Source organism: Parasteatoda tepidariorum, chromosome 11 (assembly GCF_982258835.1).
Source record: "Parasteatoda tepidariorum strain Cologne lab strain chromosome 11, Ptep-v5.0, whole genome shotgun sequence".
Lineage (NCBI taxonomy): Eukaryota > Metazoa > Arthropoda > Arachnida > Araneae > Theridiidae > Parasteatoda > Parasteatoda tepidariorum.
This window is the reverse complement of record NC_141765.1, coordinates 97,961,337-97,982,112: the sequence shown is the minus strand read 5'-3', so window position 1 is coordinate 97,982,112 and position 20,776 is coordinate 97,961,337. Positions and strand designations below refer to the sequence as shown.

At 27.0% G+C, this 20,776-nt stretch overlaps 1 long non-coding RNA gene across 5 annotated transcripts in view; it reads right to left on the bottom strand.

Moving 5' to 3' along the window:
- LOC147801958 (uncharacterized) overlaps positions 1–20,776 on the bottom strand; it is a 361,588-nt gene that overhangs the window by 178,658 nt on the left and 162,154 nt on the right. The window lies entirely within an intron of this gene.

The following is a 20,776-nucleotide window of genomic DNA, read 5'->3' as shown; positions in this document are numbered from 1 at the left end:
GTTTTATGTAATTTATGATATTTCTTTCTTCTATAATTTAAAAAACTTAGTGAATGTTAACAGGCATTTTAAAAACATTGAAATGTGTATGTTTAGGAATACTGTATGATTCATTATTTAAAAAATTGCTTTATTCTACCTAATATAAGAGGTACATGGTTTTCTTTAGATAAAGATAATTTGCTTATATCATTCTGATTCTTCTATGCATTCTGAACACATTTTCCCAAATTCGTAAAATGCAAAATTCTTAAAATGTCCTTCAACTGCGATCAGGTACATTCATCATTAAATATCGATATCACAATTTCGTTGCTTAAATCCTTTTATTACAAACTTACTTTATGATTCTCACAATCAATGCATACATGCATCTGGTACGATAGTCTCCTTTTAAACAGAGCTCTTAAGGTCCTTAAAAATCCGAAATGGGGACAGCAAAACTACAAAGATGAATTCATTTCTATAGGTTTACTTTCAGCGCTTGATTCAATGGTCAATTCAATAACTCCAAATATCTGATAACAAAATCTTAAGTTTTGATATTGTAATTTAATAGTTAAAGGTAACTTCATCATAACAACTATTGATGCCACAGTCTCTTTAATGTTTTAAGGACCACATGAACCCTGTTAATAATAATATACAGATGTTTGCTTTTACGACCATAAGATTCTGTTTAAACATAATGATCAAGACCCACAATATACTTGAGAATGTGGAATGTGGGGTGAAAATGTAGTAGAGGTAATATATTATTTATTGCATTATTGATAACTGATTTATCTACCATATTCCTTTAGTCTAAATATTAAGGTAAGTCGGGTTTGTCCGATGTAGCGATGCTATTTGCAAGGTTTTCATTCTTTGATTCACTTCCAAATAAGATGGTTTTAATAATTTCTGTTTTTCACTTTGATTTTTCATTTTCCATTGGCAACTATATATTTTTGGTTCAAAGCATTTATTTTTCTTCATTCACGTTTGATAAGTATTGAAAATGGGTACCTATTTTTCGAAGAGCTTCATACATTGTCTTTCTCTGGGCTCTTTTTTGCACTTAATAAATTTTTAATATTTCCGCTTCCGTTTCTTGGAATAATTCACTTGCTAACGCCCTAACACGATATTAAAATAAGATTTGCATAAGATAATGGGTATGTCTCTTAGATTGGAAAAATTACAATATATAATTCGTCACAATTTTTGAAAAAATCAGTGCAGTACAATTTAATTTTATTTCATTATTATTATTTCGCTGACTGTTGTTTTGAAAATTTTTTTTAAGGATGTTAAACAATGGACAATTACAGTATCTCTTATTTTTTTACCACGTTTATATTAACTTGCCTTCGTGCATGTCTGTCCGGGTGGAATTTTGTAATCGATTTTAAACTAACTTCCCGACTAGCTACAAACTTCAAACTTGGCACATAGTTCAGAATTTTATGACAATGCATGAAAATGAAGAAAAAAAGACATACAAAGTAAAATAAAATTAAAATTTAAAAAAAAATCTTTTCGAGATTGTCTTTTGTTGTCGATTTCATTATTCCAAATTAGTGTTACAGGTCAGGTGAAAAGATTTTTATTGGCTGAAAAATCACGTGGTAGGATCCAGTTTTTCCTCATTCATTTCCAGATTGTTTTGGTTGTCATCAGCATAAAACTAATGAAAGTCGTAAAGGTATTGTATCCCTAATTGTATTTTTGTATCCCTAATTTAAAATGAAAGTTCTACTATTTTAGTAGTGGTCTTGTAGTAGTCTTAACTAAGAAAAATAATCTAAATAAAAATATATATTTTTAAAAACCACGTTTTTTGTAGTGAAGAATAATAATTGAAAAGTAATAATTTTTAAAAAATTAAAATTAAAAAATTATAATTTAAAACAAAACAATTCAAAGTAAAAAATAATATTTTTAAAAACCACGTTTTTGTAGTGGATAGTAATAATTTTAAAAAAAATTGAAAAACGAAAAACGTGGGGCGCATGAAATACATAACAGTACATATAAACATACATATACACATTTTCTTACTTATATACATGCACAGCCACATATACATCCACATACATATGCATATACACACACATATTCCACATCCACATTCAGATACAATTACAATTACAGATATACATACACATATTCTCAGGAGCACACAAACACACTCTAATATAACATTTCTGTTATGCGCCCCACGTTTTTCGCTTTTCAAATTTTTTTTTTAATTATTATTCTCCACTACAAAAACGTGGTTTTTAAAAATATTATTTTTTTTATTTTGAATTTTTTATATTTCAATCCCAATTTATGGGAAATTCTCTCCTGAAGTCGAAAATCTGATTGTTTTTCCCCAAATGTATATTGATTTAATTATTAAACATTTAAGTTGCCCAAAAAGGCCTTCGTAGGTGATGCAATCAAAAACGATCCCTGTTTGGTTATGATGTCGCATATGCTGAATGAAAACGTGCCGCCTTTATCCGCTAAGGCTATTTCAATGCTCTTTCAGTTTTTATATCACTTATATGGTAGGAATATCCTTTGTATATTATAAGTAAAATTTTTGTTAATTAAATTTACTTCTTTGAGAGTGTGTATAAAATGGAAGCAAGGTTTTTAAAACTGTTTATTTATCACTAAAATAGCTGAAGAAATGATTATTCAACTTTTCACAGCGAATCAACATTTCTTTTCAGCTAAAATCAGTGGCGTTCAAGTTCATAGAAAATATTATTTTATTCCCCTTATTTTTAAATTAAAGTAATATGCTCATTTACAGCCTAATTACTTATTCAAAATCAATCGTAGATTGGATAAAAATAGTATACATTTAGATAAAGGGTGGGTGATTATATTATTCGATATTGCATTTAAAAAAATCAGTGTTTTCATAAATCAAGTTCATTGAAAAATATCTATCCATCATCGTAACAATATCATATACATCATCGTTATATTAGTTGAAGGATTTTCTTTTTAAGCAAACATTTACTAATAGTTTAATTTTGATTTCTTTTGCTATCTATTAAATATTTAAATACACATTAATGTTATTCTTTAAGTAAACAGGAATTTCGCTATAATTAAAATCATTTTTACTTTTAAATTTTATTCTTTCTGCAATATAGTATCTGCCATATATGGTTATGGTTAATTTCTCTCTTTATTTCTGCAAACTATTAGTCAGTGTTTGCAAAGAAAAATTCTAAAATAGTAAAATTTATGCAGTATACATTTTAAAAAATTCAAATAAAATAGGGAAAGAGAATCTCTGGTTACGCTTTTGGTATTGCCAAAAACGAATCAATACTTTCAGTAATCTAGTCCATTAAAATATATATGCCTATCATTATCGTCACAATTTATGTGTTCATACTTAAAATTTCTATTAATGTAATTTAATTTAGTTCCATAACTTAAGCGAATATTATTAAGCTAGACGTTTTTGTTTCACTATAACTTAAGAATTAAACCCAAAAATAATCATTTTTCATTTATTAAATAATTAAATACATAGTTAATATATACGTTAATATCTTATTTTACAATTTTTATTCTTTGAGCAAATAGGAATTTTGCCAGGTGAAAATTTATCTTAATATGTATTTATGAAATGTAATTCCTGTTTGTTTAATGTAAAACTAAATAAATGCATATGCTTGATTTCAATACTCTTATTACATATATAAACACGATTAAAATAAAGTTAATAAAGTCTACTGGAATATAATATTTAATTTCTTTTTCGTATAACTTAATTTTTTTAAACAATGAATTAAAAGTTTTGCTGGTATCACAATTTTTTTTAAAGATTTCTGTTATGCTGGAGATAATTCCCTGCATTAAATTTAAGCTAGAATAAATAACTTAAGTTTTTTCACATTTTTAAAATCTAAAACTATTCAATAAAAAAAATTATTCGAAATTTTTTTCACTTAACATGTAAATAATTAGAAATTTACCTCAAAACTAAGATTAATAGGGTAAAAAAAATGAAAGAACAAAATTACTTTGTATTTATAACGCATCGTTTTAAAAAGTAATATCAGGCATCCAGAACTCATTCTAACCCCTTTTTTAATGAACTAAAAACTCTTTAATATTCAGAATCATAACTTATTAACAATGCTTCAATGAGTACCATATAAATTATTATATGATGTTATTATTAGAAATTTTTTTAAAAAAATGAGTTATTTTAGCCATATTTTAATTAAGCTATATTAGGGCACAATTTATTATAATCATCTGCGTTCTCACATAGTTATTTACTATCTAAAATTGTTGGATTTAATTACTAAAATTCAAACGAAGGCAGAAACGTAATGGCTTTCACAGCACTGCAATTGTAAACGAGGGGAAGATGGACACAATTGACGTCAGTTCGAGAAAAATCACGTGACTGCCCGTTTCAGATGAAACGAAAGTAAAAGTTTTTTGCTCTAAAATAATTTAATAATTAGCACTCTTTGAAAAGTAATGAAATGTTTTCTGGTGGTTTTGAGGGATTCTGAATTCATTGGGATTTTTTTTAAAGAATTTACTGTAATTGTGTCCGTCTACAATTGAAATTTCAAAAGTCGAATGAAACAATTGAGTGACTCTCTCCCTTGGAATACCCTGGGATCAAAGTTAAATAGGCTAATTAATTAATAATTTCAGCTCAGTAAACCACTGTCAACATTTTATTTCATTTTATAACCGTCGTTGAACAGCTGACCCAATTTTGAGTTTACAGTTACCAATGTTCAATGCTGTAGCCTTGTAACTTTGAACCCAATATAGAAGACAGGAGAAGTCCATGATCAAGCATTGGGAGAAACTTTGCCTTCGTGGAAGACTTTTTAATTGAATTAAACCGCATTTGCGTTATATGGGGAAGAAAACCACGAGAACCTACCACGGTTAGTCTGACGACAAGGGGACTCATGATCAGTCTACCACTGAGGATATTTCACGCCTTTCTATTCACTCTTTAACACTGGTTGACACTTTGCAGAAAGAGTTGAGAACACACTGTGCTCTAGTCCGTTCCTTAAAAACACCCGAGCAACGGGAAACTAGTCGAGAACAACTGTTAACCAAATGACTCGAGCCCGCTTGCCTGAAACGTTTTTTTTTTATTTATTCGGTATTAAGTTAATTAGTTAAAGTTAATTATGAAATGATATTTATGATTCAATAACAAGTAATAAACAAGCATTTTTATAAAGTTTGACTCAAAACTGTATTTTTAGACAAAAATTAGGTCAATTTTGATTTTCTTGCGATTTTTTTTCAGTAACTGTAGAAAGGAAAAAAAATTATGACATTCCGTTCTTCTAACACCGTATCATGAGACATATTTGATACAAAGGCATATTTGGACAAAGGCATATTTGATACAAAAAAATATTATTCAAAAAGAATGCATCCAAACTAGATTATTACTAATTTTTAAAAAAAAAAAGCAATTTGCTATCAAAAAGAAGATAATTAAAGTGTTATTAAATAATATTCCCACGAATTTACATCGATAATACAGAGTCTTCATAATTATCGTTTTTGTCACTAAATTACTTCATTTATATTCTTTTAAAAAGGGATATAAATAACTATCAACAATATGCGTTGCTCAATATGTTAGACAATTTTCATCAAAGCAGTTATGCTGCTTCAACCCATACAAAAAAAGTTTCAACGAACTAACTATGTTTCTATTTTGAAACGGAATTGTAGTTTCTACTCTATTCAACCATTAAATTAATATTTCAGTTTCATTATAAAAATAAATCACTATCATTTAAATGCTTTGAGAGCAAGTCGGTACATAAAGTAACAGAGCTAAAAAAAATAAAATTGTACAAATTTTTTATTTTTTGTATTTGTAAAAATATCACATCCAATAAATAAAATATTCTTCTTCCTATAATAATATAAATGCCGTAATATAAATGCGTGTATTAGTGTAAACATAATAAATAATGCCATCGAATTTTTTAAAGCATTCAACTTTAATCATCACAATATTGTTGTTATGATAGCATGTTTGATTTAATCATAGTTCCTGTTTCACTCAAGATTGTCGATCCTGTCCGTTGCGATCCTATTTTTTATGACTTTGATTCTGAATCTTAATGACAGTTATGTAAACGTAACTGTAACTAAACGCTACGTTATTACGTAAAGTAACGTAATATGAAAATATATTTCTCAAAAAAAAATTTTATTTTCGTATTTTCTGAAAACCATATCAGTAAGAGAGAAAGAGAGTTTTTATCAAATATATACAGTTAAAATTTGAGTACACCCATATATTTCAAGAAATTTCCGAACAGAAGACGGGTTTTGCACATAGGATTGTTTTAACGATGAACCTTTGAACTTTGAGCTACGAACGATAAAAAGGTGCACCCTGGGAAAAGAAACAAAAAGTGAACCAAAGTCTTCAGGATTTACGAATCTATTAACTAATTATTTTTATAATTGTAAAAATTTTTTATCGAAATACAGTCGGACTTCTATTTAACGAACTTCTATTTTGCGATTTTTTTCGAGGAACTAAGAACATTTTGGAAATTTCTTCGTAAAATAACTTCCAAATAGCGAAGTGAATTTTCTATTGAGCGAAATTTATGGTGATATTTAAGAACCTATTTAAAATTACTTTACAGTTGTAATTTTATAAAGCAAATAAATACAGTTAAAATTTCATGCATAAATTTAGCTGTTTTAAGTTGAGAACTTGACTTGATATTAATATAAAAGTTCTCATTTGAACCAAAAAATTATAAAAAATTGCTGGAGTGTCCACCAAATGCCTCCCTTAAATGCAGTTATTAAAATTAAAAAACAAAAAAAGAGCAGTTACTATATTCGAAGTAGACAGTAGAAGACATTAAATGCAGGCCAGAATGTTTTTAACTCGTCTCATGAGTCATATTTGCCTTATAATCGATTCTAGCGAATAATGTGCTAATTATGTAACGAGACATGGACAAAACAAAAAAATCTTAAAAATCGTTTTTAAGCATTTTTTTAGCATATGTATATATTTTTAGAAATTTTGACACCTATTCTTTCACTTGATATCAAAATCAAATTTCTCATCTGAACCAAAAAATTATAAAAAATTATTAAAGTGTCCACTAAATGTCTTTCTCAAAAGCAGATATGAAAAAAACAAATTAAAAAACAAAAAAAGAACAGTTACTATTTTCGAAGTAGACAGTAGAAGGCATTAAATGCAGACTACACAGAATGTTTTTAACCCGTTTCATATCGGATTTGCCTTAGAATCGATTCTAGAGACGCATGTGCTAACTACATAGAGAGACATGGACAAAACAAATAGTTTTTAAAAATGTTTTATGGATATATTTCACCATATGTATATGTTTTTAAAAATTTTAACACCTATCCTTTGACTTGATATTAAAATGAAAGTTCTCATCTGAACCAAAAAATTATAAAAAATTATTAAAGTGTCCACTAAATGTCTTTCTCAAAAGCAGATATGAAAAAAACAAATTAAAAAAACAGTTACTATTTTCGAAGTAGACAGTAGAAAGGCATTAAATGCAGGCTACACAGAATGTTTTTTACCCGTTTCATATCGGATTTGCCTTAGAATCGATTCTAGAGACGCATGTGCTATCTACATAGAGAGACAAGGACAAAACAAATAGTTTTTAAAAATGTTTTATGGATATATTTCACCATATGTATATGTTTTTAGAAATTTTGACACCTATCCTTTGACTTGATATTAAAATCAAAGTTCTCATCTGAACCAAAAAATTATAAAAAAAATATTAAAATGTTCACTAAATATTTCACTCAAGCGCAAGTGAAAAAAAATAAAGCAAAAAAAAAGAGTAGGGGCTACATTCGAAGTAGACAGTAACAGACATTAAATGCGGAATGCTTTTAACTCGGCTCATATCATATTTGCATAAAAATAGATTCCAGCGACACCTGTGCTAACTATATAGAATGACATGGACAAAAAATAATAATTTTTAAAAATTTCAATAATTTTTAATAATAATAAAAAATAATAATTTTAAAAATATTTTTAAGCATAAGCATGTGTTTTTAGAATTTTGACACCTATCCTTTGACTTGATATTATTATCAAAGTTCTCATTTGAAACAAAAAATTATAAAAAATTGCTAGAGTGGTTATATTCGTAATTGACAGTAGCAGACATTAAATGGTTTTACGGAATGTTTTTTGCCGGTCTTATATCATATATGCCATATGATCGATTCTAGAGACAATTGCTTTAACTAAATCGAGTGACATGGACAAAATAAAAAAAAAGTTTTAAATTGCTTTATGAATAATTTTTAGCATATTGTAAATTTTGACATTCATCCATTTAATTTATTTTAATGTTAAATATTTTTATTACCTAAAAAAATTTTAAAAAAATCATTATAATGTCAGTTAATAATTAGAAAGGAAATAAGTTCAATGGGTAAAACCGAAAATCACAGTAGTAGGCATTAATTATAAGATACACAGAATTTTTCAACCCGTTTTATATCATATTTGCATAATCATCGATCTTAGAGACACCTTTGTAAACTATATAGAAGGACAAGGACAAAATAAAAAAAAATTGTTAAAATTTATTTTATAAATAATTTTAGCACATACATAAGTTTCTTACAAATTTCGACACTTATCTTTTGAAATTATATTAATATCAAAGTTCTTTTGTTGACCTGAAAATTATAAAAAAAAAGCATTAAAATATCCGGCAAAAGACCCCTCCCCCCTGGGTCTGTTAATAATAATTAGAAAGCTATGCCTATAACCAAAAGAGACGTAAAGCAAGTATGATATAAGATGGGTTAAAAACATTCTGTGTAGCCTAAGTTAATGTATGCTATTGTCTATTTCAGTTATAGGAATTACTCTTTTTAGTTTTCTAATTTTTTTTAAACCTTTGTTTGAGAGGGATATTTGGCGGGCATTTTAATAATTTCTCATAATTTTTTGGTTCAAATGAGAATTTTGATATTAATACCAAGTCAAAGGATAGGTGTCAACATTTCTAAAAACATATATCTATGTTAAGAAATATTTTTAAAACAACTTTATGTTGTCTTTGTCAAACTATATAGTTAACACATGTGTCGCGAAAATCTATCATGCAAATAGGATTTGAGGCGGACAGGACCGGATTTATAACCTAAGAGGCCTTAAGCAATTAAAAGAAATTTGATTCTCCTTAAATGTAATTACCAACATCAATACGAATAAAAACAAATTTCTTAAAAAAAAATTAAAGTAAATTTTAAAATAAATAAATATAACCGCCATTTATATAACTCTTTTCGCCGTTGTGGAAATCAATATTTCTCAATTAATTCTTTGAAAGGCTTTCAACGCTAATCACGATTATTTTACAATTTTAGAGCAGAATTAAAATAATTCTTAAATTTCTGGTGTTTAATTTTTCAAAAAAATTATCTAGCCCTCAAGCTATCTTTTTTTCTTCCTTTTCAATACTACAAAATATAACCTATTTTTTTTTACCGTAAAGTCTTCTAATACGTATTAAAAATTTCGCTAAAAATATTTTCAAATAAAGTCTCTAGTTAATATTCATGTAAAAACAAGTTATCGAACTTTAACGAATTTTTATGGATAAAAGCTCAAATTCAGTACAAAAAACAGAATTAATAATCAACACTTTTTTTTAAAATTTCTGAGAATATTGGGATAGTTCTCCGTAAATTTATAAATGTTTTCTCAATACCAACAGTATTTATTATTTAACGGGAATTTCGTGCTTTAAACGACTCTTCGTCTTTAGAAAGGGCGTTCAACGTTTTATGTGTCACAAAATCGAATTATTTTCTTTTTCGCTTACTTAAAAAACCTGGTGTTTAAATTATAATTTCCACTATTTTATTTCTTACAATTAATCAAAAATATTCATTTAATATGTTGAATGTAAAACAGCTAAAGTTTTGAATTAATAATTAATTAACATTATAATTGTACCGTTATATGTTGCTTCATTTTGACTTCATTTCTGCGAAAATTATTAATAGAAAGTGGGTTTTATATATAAATGATAGAACGATTACTTTATAAAGCACTAGATACTTTAATATTATATTGTTGAATGCTAATTTTATCGCAAATTCACAAATAGTCTAAGAAGCAGCCGGACGAAAAAAAAAATCAGTTTTATTTTGCTTGTTTTGTTTACATAATCTGTTGCCTAGAACAAAACGATTGGTGTTTGCCGGTCGGTCTGACAGCAGCGCGTTGGGGGCTTAAACGCAAACATTTCAAAATGCTTGTAATAAGTGAAAGACCGAATGCAAACTACGGAAAATGAAATTCTAATCAGTTAGAAAAGTTGCCTTTCTCTCACTCCAATAAAAGATTTTAAACCAATTAAATTTGAAAAAAACTGTTAATTCACCATTTGCACTGTTACAGACGAATTTTTAAATGAATTGATAGTTAAAACTACTAAACGATTTAACTAGTAAATTTTATCGTCTTCGGGATCTTAATTACGCATAAATAATCTAACATTTTCAGAAGTTTTTTATTTTAATTTATTGTGATTTCAAAAAAGAATAAGAAATTTTTTGTATACATTAAGCTGATGCATTATCATCACATGTTTTATATATTGAATAAAAACCGGTTATTAATTTTCATTTCAATAGTGTACTCCACTACTCAATATTACAGATATTTTTTTTCCATTTGTATCCTATGCATTTTACTTAAAGAAAAGATAAAAAATTCAGAATGCTTTACCATTAAAGTAATTAAAAAGTTATTGAAATATTCACTTATTAAAATAAATATTATTTGAAAGTTACTGAAACAATGAGATCTTATCAGCTTCATAAGTCAGTTGACTTTAACCAACCTTTTTTAGTTTATACTAAACTGGTTTTAAATAAAGTCAAAATAATATTTTGAAAATTATTTTAAGTTTAAAAATATTACAAAATTTTTATGTAGAGCTTTGTTGAAGGAATGCAATTAAACTTGAAAATAAAGGGAAAAACTACAGCTGTTAAACAATACTTTTTAAATATAAAAATTTACAAAAAATGTGCAGCTAAACATGAAGGAAAAGAAATAAAAAGTTTTTGAAATTTGATTTAATATTGTCAGAGATAAGGTATGTGCAAAATAAAAAAAGCGAACACCCTGAGTAACTTTTCATTAAATTATCGGTTTTTTAAAAAACTGGGACTGCATTTAATGGATTCAAATGCTAAACCTTAATTGTGCTAATTTTTGGTGACAATATTTTAATGATATAATAAATTTTGAAATAAGGCACAAAATGTACTTTTTTTCTGAATAAACATATCTTATTTTCTCGAAATTCTGACTCAAAATATGGATGTTAAATCTGTAAAATATGACAACAATAGTTTAGGGCAGTCCAAAGTTTGAACCTTATGTTAATTTCACTTTTGGCATATTTAGCTAATGCGGGAGAAATTTTTAAGCGAATCGAAATATTTTTGTACACAATTATAGAATTCGTTAATCTAAAGGTAACTTCATTTAAAAAAATTTATAATTATTAATCATTTTTATAATTATTAAATCTTAAAGTAGTCAAAAAAATTTTGAATTGTAATGTATACGAATAATCCTTTAGGTATTTCTTTAGAAATTTAAAAAGTGTACATATTATGTTAACATAAAATCTGATATTACGCATGTGACCTAAACAAGTGACGTATTGTTTCTGTACAATTTCTGATGGATTGAATAAGACTACACAAATCAATGAACCAAATAGTACAAAAAGTGCATGAGTTTCATATATTAAAGTACTACTTCCGACGCATGCTCATGCTTCACATTGCGGTCAAAGAACTATCTTAACAGGTAAAATATATTTTCCGATGAATCTTAAATGCTGTGCTGAGCTAAGAAATCAATCACGAGACTATCAAAGGACTAATAAACCTGTAAATAAAGTGGTTTTTGATTAATGGTTTCCGATGTTTCTTTACTTTCTGAAATTTTCAAGTTTCAGAATATTACCCACCTGATTCTCAATAATATAGTTCATAATCAGATATAAAATTTTATGTTTCATTAGTTAGTAATTTATGCGAACTTTGTTTAACTATAAATTAACACTTCCTTTCAAAATGAATAAATTTCCCTTTAATATTTCTTCAGTCAAAAATTTTACTTCACTTAAACTTTAAATATAATTGCATTTTAATTTTGAATCAAACGTTTTTAGAGTTCATTAACAGAATAACTGTTCATTGAATTTCCTATGCTTTTTAAAATTAATTTTCTCTAAACTCATTTATGCTATGCTTTGGGGATTGAATAAGTCATGCTACTATCTTAACACTATACAACTTAACTCTAATTAATTATTCTAGGTCTACAAAATAAAAATAAAAACATTTATTTCTCCACTTATATCAAAATATCAGAGTAGCTTAAGAGAAATGCACTTAAATTTATTCAAGTCAAGTGCTAAAATTTAATGTTTGCTCTCTCTGAAAATATTAAAGTAAGACATCTAGCAATCACTTATGTACGCAAAAGACAATAAGTCAGAACACTATATTTAAAGAAGGATAAATTTCTTAGTGACAAAAACTAAAAACAACATTACGCTTCAGTAATAAATTTTATTAAATTCTAAATTCATAAAATATACATTAATTTTTGGGTTTAAGCCAAATATACAATTACATTTAATGCTGCAATTTCAAAATACAACAATATGCAACATCTTTTTGGTCTTACAATAAAGAACTGGATGCAAAATTTGCCAACTGCAATTTTCGTAAAGAAACTAGTATAAAACTTTTCCACAACTTCAATATTAACCCTTTCTCCTATTTTTATTAAATGATTTTGATTAAACTTTTCGTCATAGTTTGTTTGAATCCTTATTTTTAACTTAATAGCAGTTAACAGATTTTGTTACATTATGGCATACCAACAGTTTTGTTCTAGTACAGATGTGTGAAATATAAAAACAATTACAACAAATTTGCTTTAAAAAGAAAACTAAACTATATGAATTATAGTACTGAATTAAGATTTTTTTTTTTAAAAAAAAAAGCCTTTAAAATATACCAAAGTTGCAAAATACAGGTTTTAATTTGGAAAAAAGTTTTCTAAACTGCATCCAGCACAATGTAATTTTGTACAAAAATTTTTTCCAGATTTAAATAAACTTATATTTTATATAAATTTTATATTGTTTGCTGCCACAATTTTGTTATTCTAAATTACTGCTCAGTGTGCATTAATGAATAAGCTTAAATTTATATTCTACTATCGAAAAGGCTGCAATCACTGAGATTTAACGTTAAACTTTCGACACAGTACAACGACATTGTATTGTTCCACAGCAGAAACTTGCAGGCACAAATCGAAAAGTTCCGAAACGGCTGAATGAGTGTGAAACACGAAGAGAAAGCAGAACGGCCGTCTACCACCTCCACTTCATGCCCAACACTTCCCCAGACGTTACGAAACTTCCGATCCACACCTGCACACTTTCCTGTTGCAGATCGATGTCCCCGTAAAGCACAAAAAGCATCCGTCGAATGCCAGTTCAAAGCAGCATTTTAATGAATTAAATTCCAAAATTTTTAAAACGTTCATTATTCATATTACATTCTTGTAAATTGTTACAGGAAATTTTCGAATCTAATATTTTGTTTCAAAAAATTTACTTTATTACGTTGAATATGCGCTTAAAAATTTTGCTTCTTTTAATGCCGTCTGTTCATGAACTTTGGCATTTTAATATCTAATATTTAAAAGAAAAATATTTTATTTTTATTGAGCTGAATATATTCTAATTTTTTTTATTTAAATGCAGTCTCATCATGAATTTCGGCATTTTAATATCTATGTTATGAATACGGGAAATTTCTGCTGCGTTTTCAATACATTGTGTAAAATGAAAATACAATTTGAGAACAAATTAAAGCATGAAGTCCGTTTATTTTAAATTCGATAAAAATCCGCAAAATTTTGATTTATACAATTTTAATCGTTAGTCTTACTATTTAATGCAATATTAGATGTCAAAGAAACATTATAAAGGGACTTTAAAAATGACGGTAAGTCTAAACTAGTTTCAGTTAGTCTTTAATTTAAATAATGGAACATTTAAGGTTTTTTATGTTATAAAAAAAAGGTGAGGAATGGATATATTGCCAATAGAACTTAATATACGCAGTTCATTTTTATTTATAAAATTTTTAATTTACCTCTGTCTGGAACGGTAGTGCTGTTCTTATCGGTAAGCATTCCGCACATACCTTAAATTAAAATACAATACTTTTAATTATCCACAACTTAGGGTTCGCAATTATTTCCCCGTCACATTTCTAGAGTATTATTCAAATTGTTATATTTGCCAGTATCCTATTAGGAACCTGATCGTATAGTAAAAGTTAGGATATATTTAAAATTGTGTAAATACTTAAAGTCATATAGAGTGACTTTAAAAATTTTATTGCAAAAACTGGGCTTGCTTATCAACGGGAAATTAGAAATCTGAAAACCTTCATTTTATTTTTATTATTATATTTGAACGTATCCTCATTGTTTCAGAATTCTCAGAATTTCGAGAGCAAATGTGTTATTACCGAATTGTCACCTTTGCTACAAAGGGGAAAAATGTATCTTAAATTTAAATTGGTAACATCCTTACAAAGTATACTTATAACTTAAGTATTTTGGATATGGGCTTAAGATTTGAAAGTAGTTATATAAAAAATTGGGATAAAATGTACTGCAGATATCTAACGGATTTCTGTATTTCTTAATTTAAATGAGAAAACTCACTTCTGAAGTTCGTCTCGTTAAGGAAGCACGATATTTCAAAAAAAATTCCATAAAAAATTTTTTTAAATAATTTAACACAGATTTTGACTGAGAACAAACAAATAAGCATAAAAATTTAAATGGAACAAAAATTAGGAATTACAACTTTATTGTATTTGATAATTTAAGATTTCCCTCAAATTTAAATTACGAGATACAAAGTAGAAATTCTGAGCAAAAAATCGCTCTTTATACTTTTATTGTGCCGTACATTTAAGTACCATTTAATTAATCCATACATCTAGACAAAAGATACTTGATGTGATAACTGAAGTTTGTAAGGAGAGTTCATTTTGAAACCTGTTACGAATTTACAATATTAGACAAAATTCCAATCTTAACAAATTTATATCTGGGTAAAATTTAAAGCATATTTTAAATAAGGGTGAAATGTGCAAAGTAATGTAATCGAAATTTTTGTCACTAACTGTTACTACTTTATGATATTATAATCATATTTTTACCGAATTAAAATAGAACTATTTTGATTGTCTTAAATATTTTAGATTTCAAAATAACTAAAATTAGCTTCAAAAAATTCTTTTGCAGACTAAGGTTCAAGTTGGACAAGGTTTGCGTTTGGTTAAAAGTTATAAATGTAATATTTTCAACGAACTCTATGTTGCAGATCTCAGATTGAAAATCCCCTATAACACAATATTAAAAATTCCTCCTTATTTTACTTCATAAACGGACATCGGGATTTAAAATTTGGTTCAACTTGTTTAGATACATTTACTATATTTAATTTTAAAATTTTAAATCTCGATTATTGTGTAGATGAATTAAATGAACTAGCTGATTTCAAGTACGTAATTTTGCTTCGTTGGGAACTAGTTTGTTATAAGCTAGATTAAAGCTATAAAATCGTGAAAAATAAATTGAAATAATCAAATTCTAAAGTAAAATCAGTAAGGGGTAAATTCTTTAATTTGTTAAAAAATCATTAAAATTAACATTTAGAAACGGAACTAGACTGAATATTCGAAAATTTAAATAATTTAGTTACTTTTAACCAAAATTATAAAATTTAATCATTATATAATCAAAGTAAAAATTAAATTTATGGAGAAAATTTTATTTTCTGGAATTAAACACAAGATGAAATTCCCGGGCTATTTCATACCATGTTTTATTCCATTTATAAAAAATTACTCCGAAAATTTAAAAAATTACTTCCAAAACAATATTCACACCTTCAGTCATATTACATTAGATTTTATCAAGTTTTACATTAAAACATTTCGTTACTTTAACAAACTACATCATTAGAATAAGTATTCCTTTTGCATTGCTTGATTGGCATCTAAAAATGTACTTACTGTAACATAACATTGCACTACTTACATGGACTGTATAGATCATTTTATATTTGATACATAGTAACAACATTTCATAACATATATTCTTCTCAAGTTAAATTTACTAGTTTCATATCCTGGGATCTACAAAAATACAAAATTTCTAGGAATCAAAATCGATTTTTAAGAGCCAAGAATGCTTTCAAATATAAAATAGCATAAAAGCGTTTTGCTTTGGTGTAACATTCTCGGCCAGCTGTAGTTTTTTTAGAAACAATAGAGACCAGACGCCCGATATTTCTGATAGTTGTAGATCCCTGATATGTAACTTTACTGACACTTCTAAATACTTCTCGATGTTTAGATTATTAGTATTAATGTTAGTGTTTATTAAAAGTCAAAGCATTTAGTAGTGTAACAGTGTTGCTGATACCAGTCTAAAATACCTGCATCAAAACCACATACTTACAGTAACAATTGGTTTTCCAAAATACTTACATTCATTTTATTACTCGCCGTTTTGGTAGTTTCTTATCAAATATAAAATTAAATACTAAAATATTGTATCGATGTTTCACAAGCAATACGAAAGAAATAAAATATTCCAAAGTAAATAAAAATAATTTCGATTTCATGAAAAAAAAATACTGAGTCTTATACCTTTTCTTCCTAATCTTAAGAATTATTAACTAGTTTCTCAAATTACAATTCCCGATAAAATAGCAATACTTATTTCACTTTTCAAAATTGTGTTGTTACATATGGCCTTATTGGAAATATTAATCCATATACAATGTTCAACTTTGAGTGGACTTAAACAAGGAGTAAAAAACTTTTTAAAATTAAATCCTCTTAAAACTATTTTCAGATTACGATATTAGTAAATAAAAATACAAGTACACTACTTTTGAAAGTGATAAATATAAAATCTTTAAAAATTAAGTTTTGCGTATTAAGGTCAGATAATATATTTCATTTAAAAACATTTTTTCCCCAAATATTCAATCTTAAAAATGAGCCTGAATTTTCCTTCACAAAATTTAAGATTAAAAATGAAACGCTTATTTGACTTTTTTTAAATTGATCACTGTAGAATTTTTGAATAAAAATCAAAAAAAATATTATCAATATTACTTTAAAAAAATTCCTGTCAATATATTTTATAATATTTTGTTTTGAAAATATACTTAACAGAAAAATTTATTTCTCTCAGAACTCTGAAAATTTTTTCCTCCAGAAATTAAGAAATCAAATTACGCGGTGATGAGTATCATATTTAATGTTTAATTATGGACTGATTATAATGAAAATTATATTGGTTGTTTTATTTATATTTGTGTGCATGCATCCTCATCCTCAGAAAGCAAGCAATAAGTAAAGTACACTTTAAACGAAACATTAAGACCGAAAATTATTAATATATACCATTTAATAAATAAGTTTCATAAAAAGTAAGATAAAAATTCATTGAAAAGGAATATGGATGTAGAGCTTTAAAAATTTCTATGTTAAGAGTAACACGACACCCAGTTCGAATTATTAATTTATTTTATTTTAAATTAAAATACTATTCAGGTTAATGTAAAGTAAACTTAATTAACTGGATTTATGAATAATAACTTTTTTAGCAACGAAGAATATTTAATGAACAAGATCATAGAATGTTTGCTTCAGAAAATAGTTCGTCAAAAATAGAATCCAGTTTACCACTTAAAAAACTATGTCCTGAGATTATAAAGTATATTTTTACACTGCGTAGAATGAATAGAATTTGGAGCTTTCATCAACTTCAGTTAACACAAACGGTATCTTGTCCCTTTAAAAATAAATATTACAATGTCTAGATACGTTTCATTTTTGTCCAATATAATTCACATGCATGAGATTTTAAAAGTTTCTTGGAAAAATAAATCGTAGCAAATTTTGTGTAATAATGCCTTAAAAGGTAAAATACTTTAATATTAATTAGCATGTGAAAGCCGTCACAAATAGATTTCTAGATATGAATCTAACATGTTTATCAGTATAGGATATTTTTCTTTTAAAAGACTAAAATTTGCACCTACTCTCATAGTATTAAAAACTAATCAAGTATTTCTTAAAAACTCCCTGAAATATTTAGTTTGATAGAAATTTCAATGGGATCCCAAAATCATATGTTAACACGCGATATTTTTTGAAGCTGGACAATATTGATATCTATTTAGGCAAAAAAGTTTTTAAATAATTATAATTGGAAAAAATTTTGCGTATACTACTAAAAGTATTTGTTAGTGCTTGGCTGTTTATTAAATTTATTTATTAGCTTTTATTTTAAATTATTTCAGGAATAGAACGAAGTTTTAATTTCTAATATGATATTTAAACCCAAACATCAGGTGACTATTCAGTAACAAACCATGCAACATCCGAAACTATCACAGTAAAATTAAAGATTTGGTATATTTACAATTACTGATTATCCCTAGAACGTGGAATTTGTATATAATTTACTGCATTGCTTTGAAAAGTCATTTCTCATAAAAGCTATCGCAGTTTTGAAACATACAGTAAATTTGTTATTTATCAGTTCAATTTGAAGATGTTGGAATTTTCTTTAAATAAAATTTTGAGGGACTTAGAACTTTAAAATACTCGAAGATTTGTTGAATACATTAAAAGTTCACAAGTATAACATTCTATCGTTATTGCGTAGAGTTTCTTATTAGCGACAAACTAAGTACGAGTAACGTGTAATACCAGAATTAAAAATCTCAGCCTCTAAATTTCTAATCGTATAAAAATTTCAATAGAAACTAGGGGATCAAAGCATTTGTTTTCTAATTACTCTTACTAAAATTATGTTAATAATTTTATCATGCAATAATCTGTCCTCAAATTAAAAATTAAAAATAAATTTAATTAAAAATATTTTGAAAAATAAGTTGTAACAAAAACTGCATTCAAGATAAACCTTAAAAAGAGCGGCTTACTTCAAAGCTAGAAAATTAAAAAATTTTGACCTAAATGTTATCACAAAACAACAAGGGAGACTTTGAATATAACATGATAAAAAATTGTGTTGCATAAATCCCTCATTTACAACAATGATTATCAATGATTTTTAAAGTATTTCAAAACATTTAATCTCGAGAGAACAAGAAATAACCCATTATTGATATAGAAAAAGGGGACTGTCTTGGGAGGATTGTAAACTATTGTCATAGCTACTGTTATAATTGTTGGAGACATTCTAATAAAGTAGTGATGTAGGCACCCACTGATACCTAAAAGGAAGAAAGAACATTTATGAACACAAATGAGTGCGTTCAATTTATTTATGCCAAGCCACAAATTAGAGTTGAAAAATAAACTTCTACTATTTTTTTTCTTTCTAATTTCTAACATTAAAAAAATCATTTAATTTTTTTATTATGTTTTGTTGCACCTGTTGGAATAAGTGTTAATGTTCGGATTAAAAGGGAACTGCTAAATTAGAAAAGATTTCATTCTAGACAAATTTTTTGCTTTTAGCCAAGGCTGAAAAAGCTGCTCCAGATATTTATGCTATGTATGAAATAGGTATCATAGCATAAAGAACCGGTTAAGATTGATTTGCTAAACTTAAAAATGAAAATTCTACCCTCAAAAACGAACCTTCCTCCGGTCGTCCAATTGAGTTAGAGCAAAGTAAAATAGTTAACAAATATTCGAGTCCAACGAACAGTTTCCTAATTATTTTAAAAACAATTTTGACGGAAGCTCAGTTACCAACCAATATAAATATTGATTGCAAAATAAACTAGAAAATTATGATCCAGGTTATGGATATTCTACGTGGGAAGTGATAATTCCAAAAAGTATACTTCTGTAAATAATACTAAGAAACAGTAATCTAAAAATGTTTTAAAAAGTCCGAGTTAAGAAAATTTCAAATTTTTTTAAAAAAAGTACGAAGTCTATTTTAGAACGGGGGAGAGACTACATACTCAATGAAAAGCAACGATTGATTAAAACTAAAAACATTGTTTACATCTCTTATAACTTATTTCTAGAAATAAAATTCTACTAGCCCTTCAAGATGCTTACTTAGATATACCACTTGTAATTAATATCTAATAAAAGAACGAAAATTTTACCCAGTTTCATAATTGAATCAAGTTTCTATTTTAAAAATGCATGAATAGTAAAGAAAAAAGCTCAATCAAAAATTAAAAAAATGTGGATTCGGCAAATTATTTCAGTTATTCTAAAAAGTATATAGAAGGTTCAGTCAACTTGGCATAAGTGAAAGAAGATTCTATCAATGAATTAAAATTTGATAAATAAAATTCTCTTACTGATAGGAACTGCTCTCAAGTCAGTTCTGTGATTGCGTGACTCCCTGTCGGTAAGCCAGTCCTGTGATTGCGTGACTCCCAGTCGGTAAGCCAGTCCTGTGATTGCGTGACTCCCAGTCGGTAAGCCAGTCCTGTGATTGCGTGACTCCCAGTCGGTAAGCCAGTCCTGTGATTGCGTGACTCCCAGTCGGTAAGCCAGTCCTGTGATTGCGTGACTCCCAGTCGGTAAGCCAGTCCTGTGATTGCGTGACTCCCAGTCGGTAAGCCAGTCCTGTGATTGC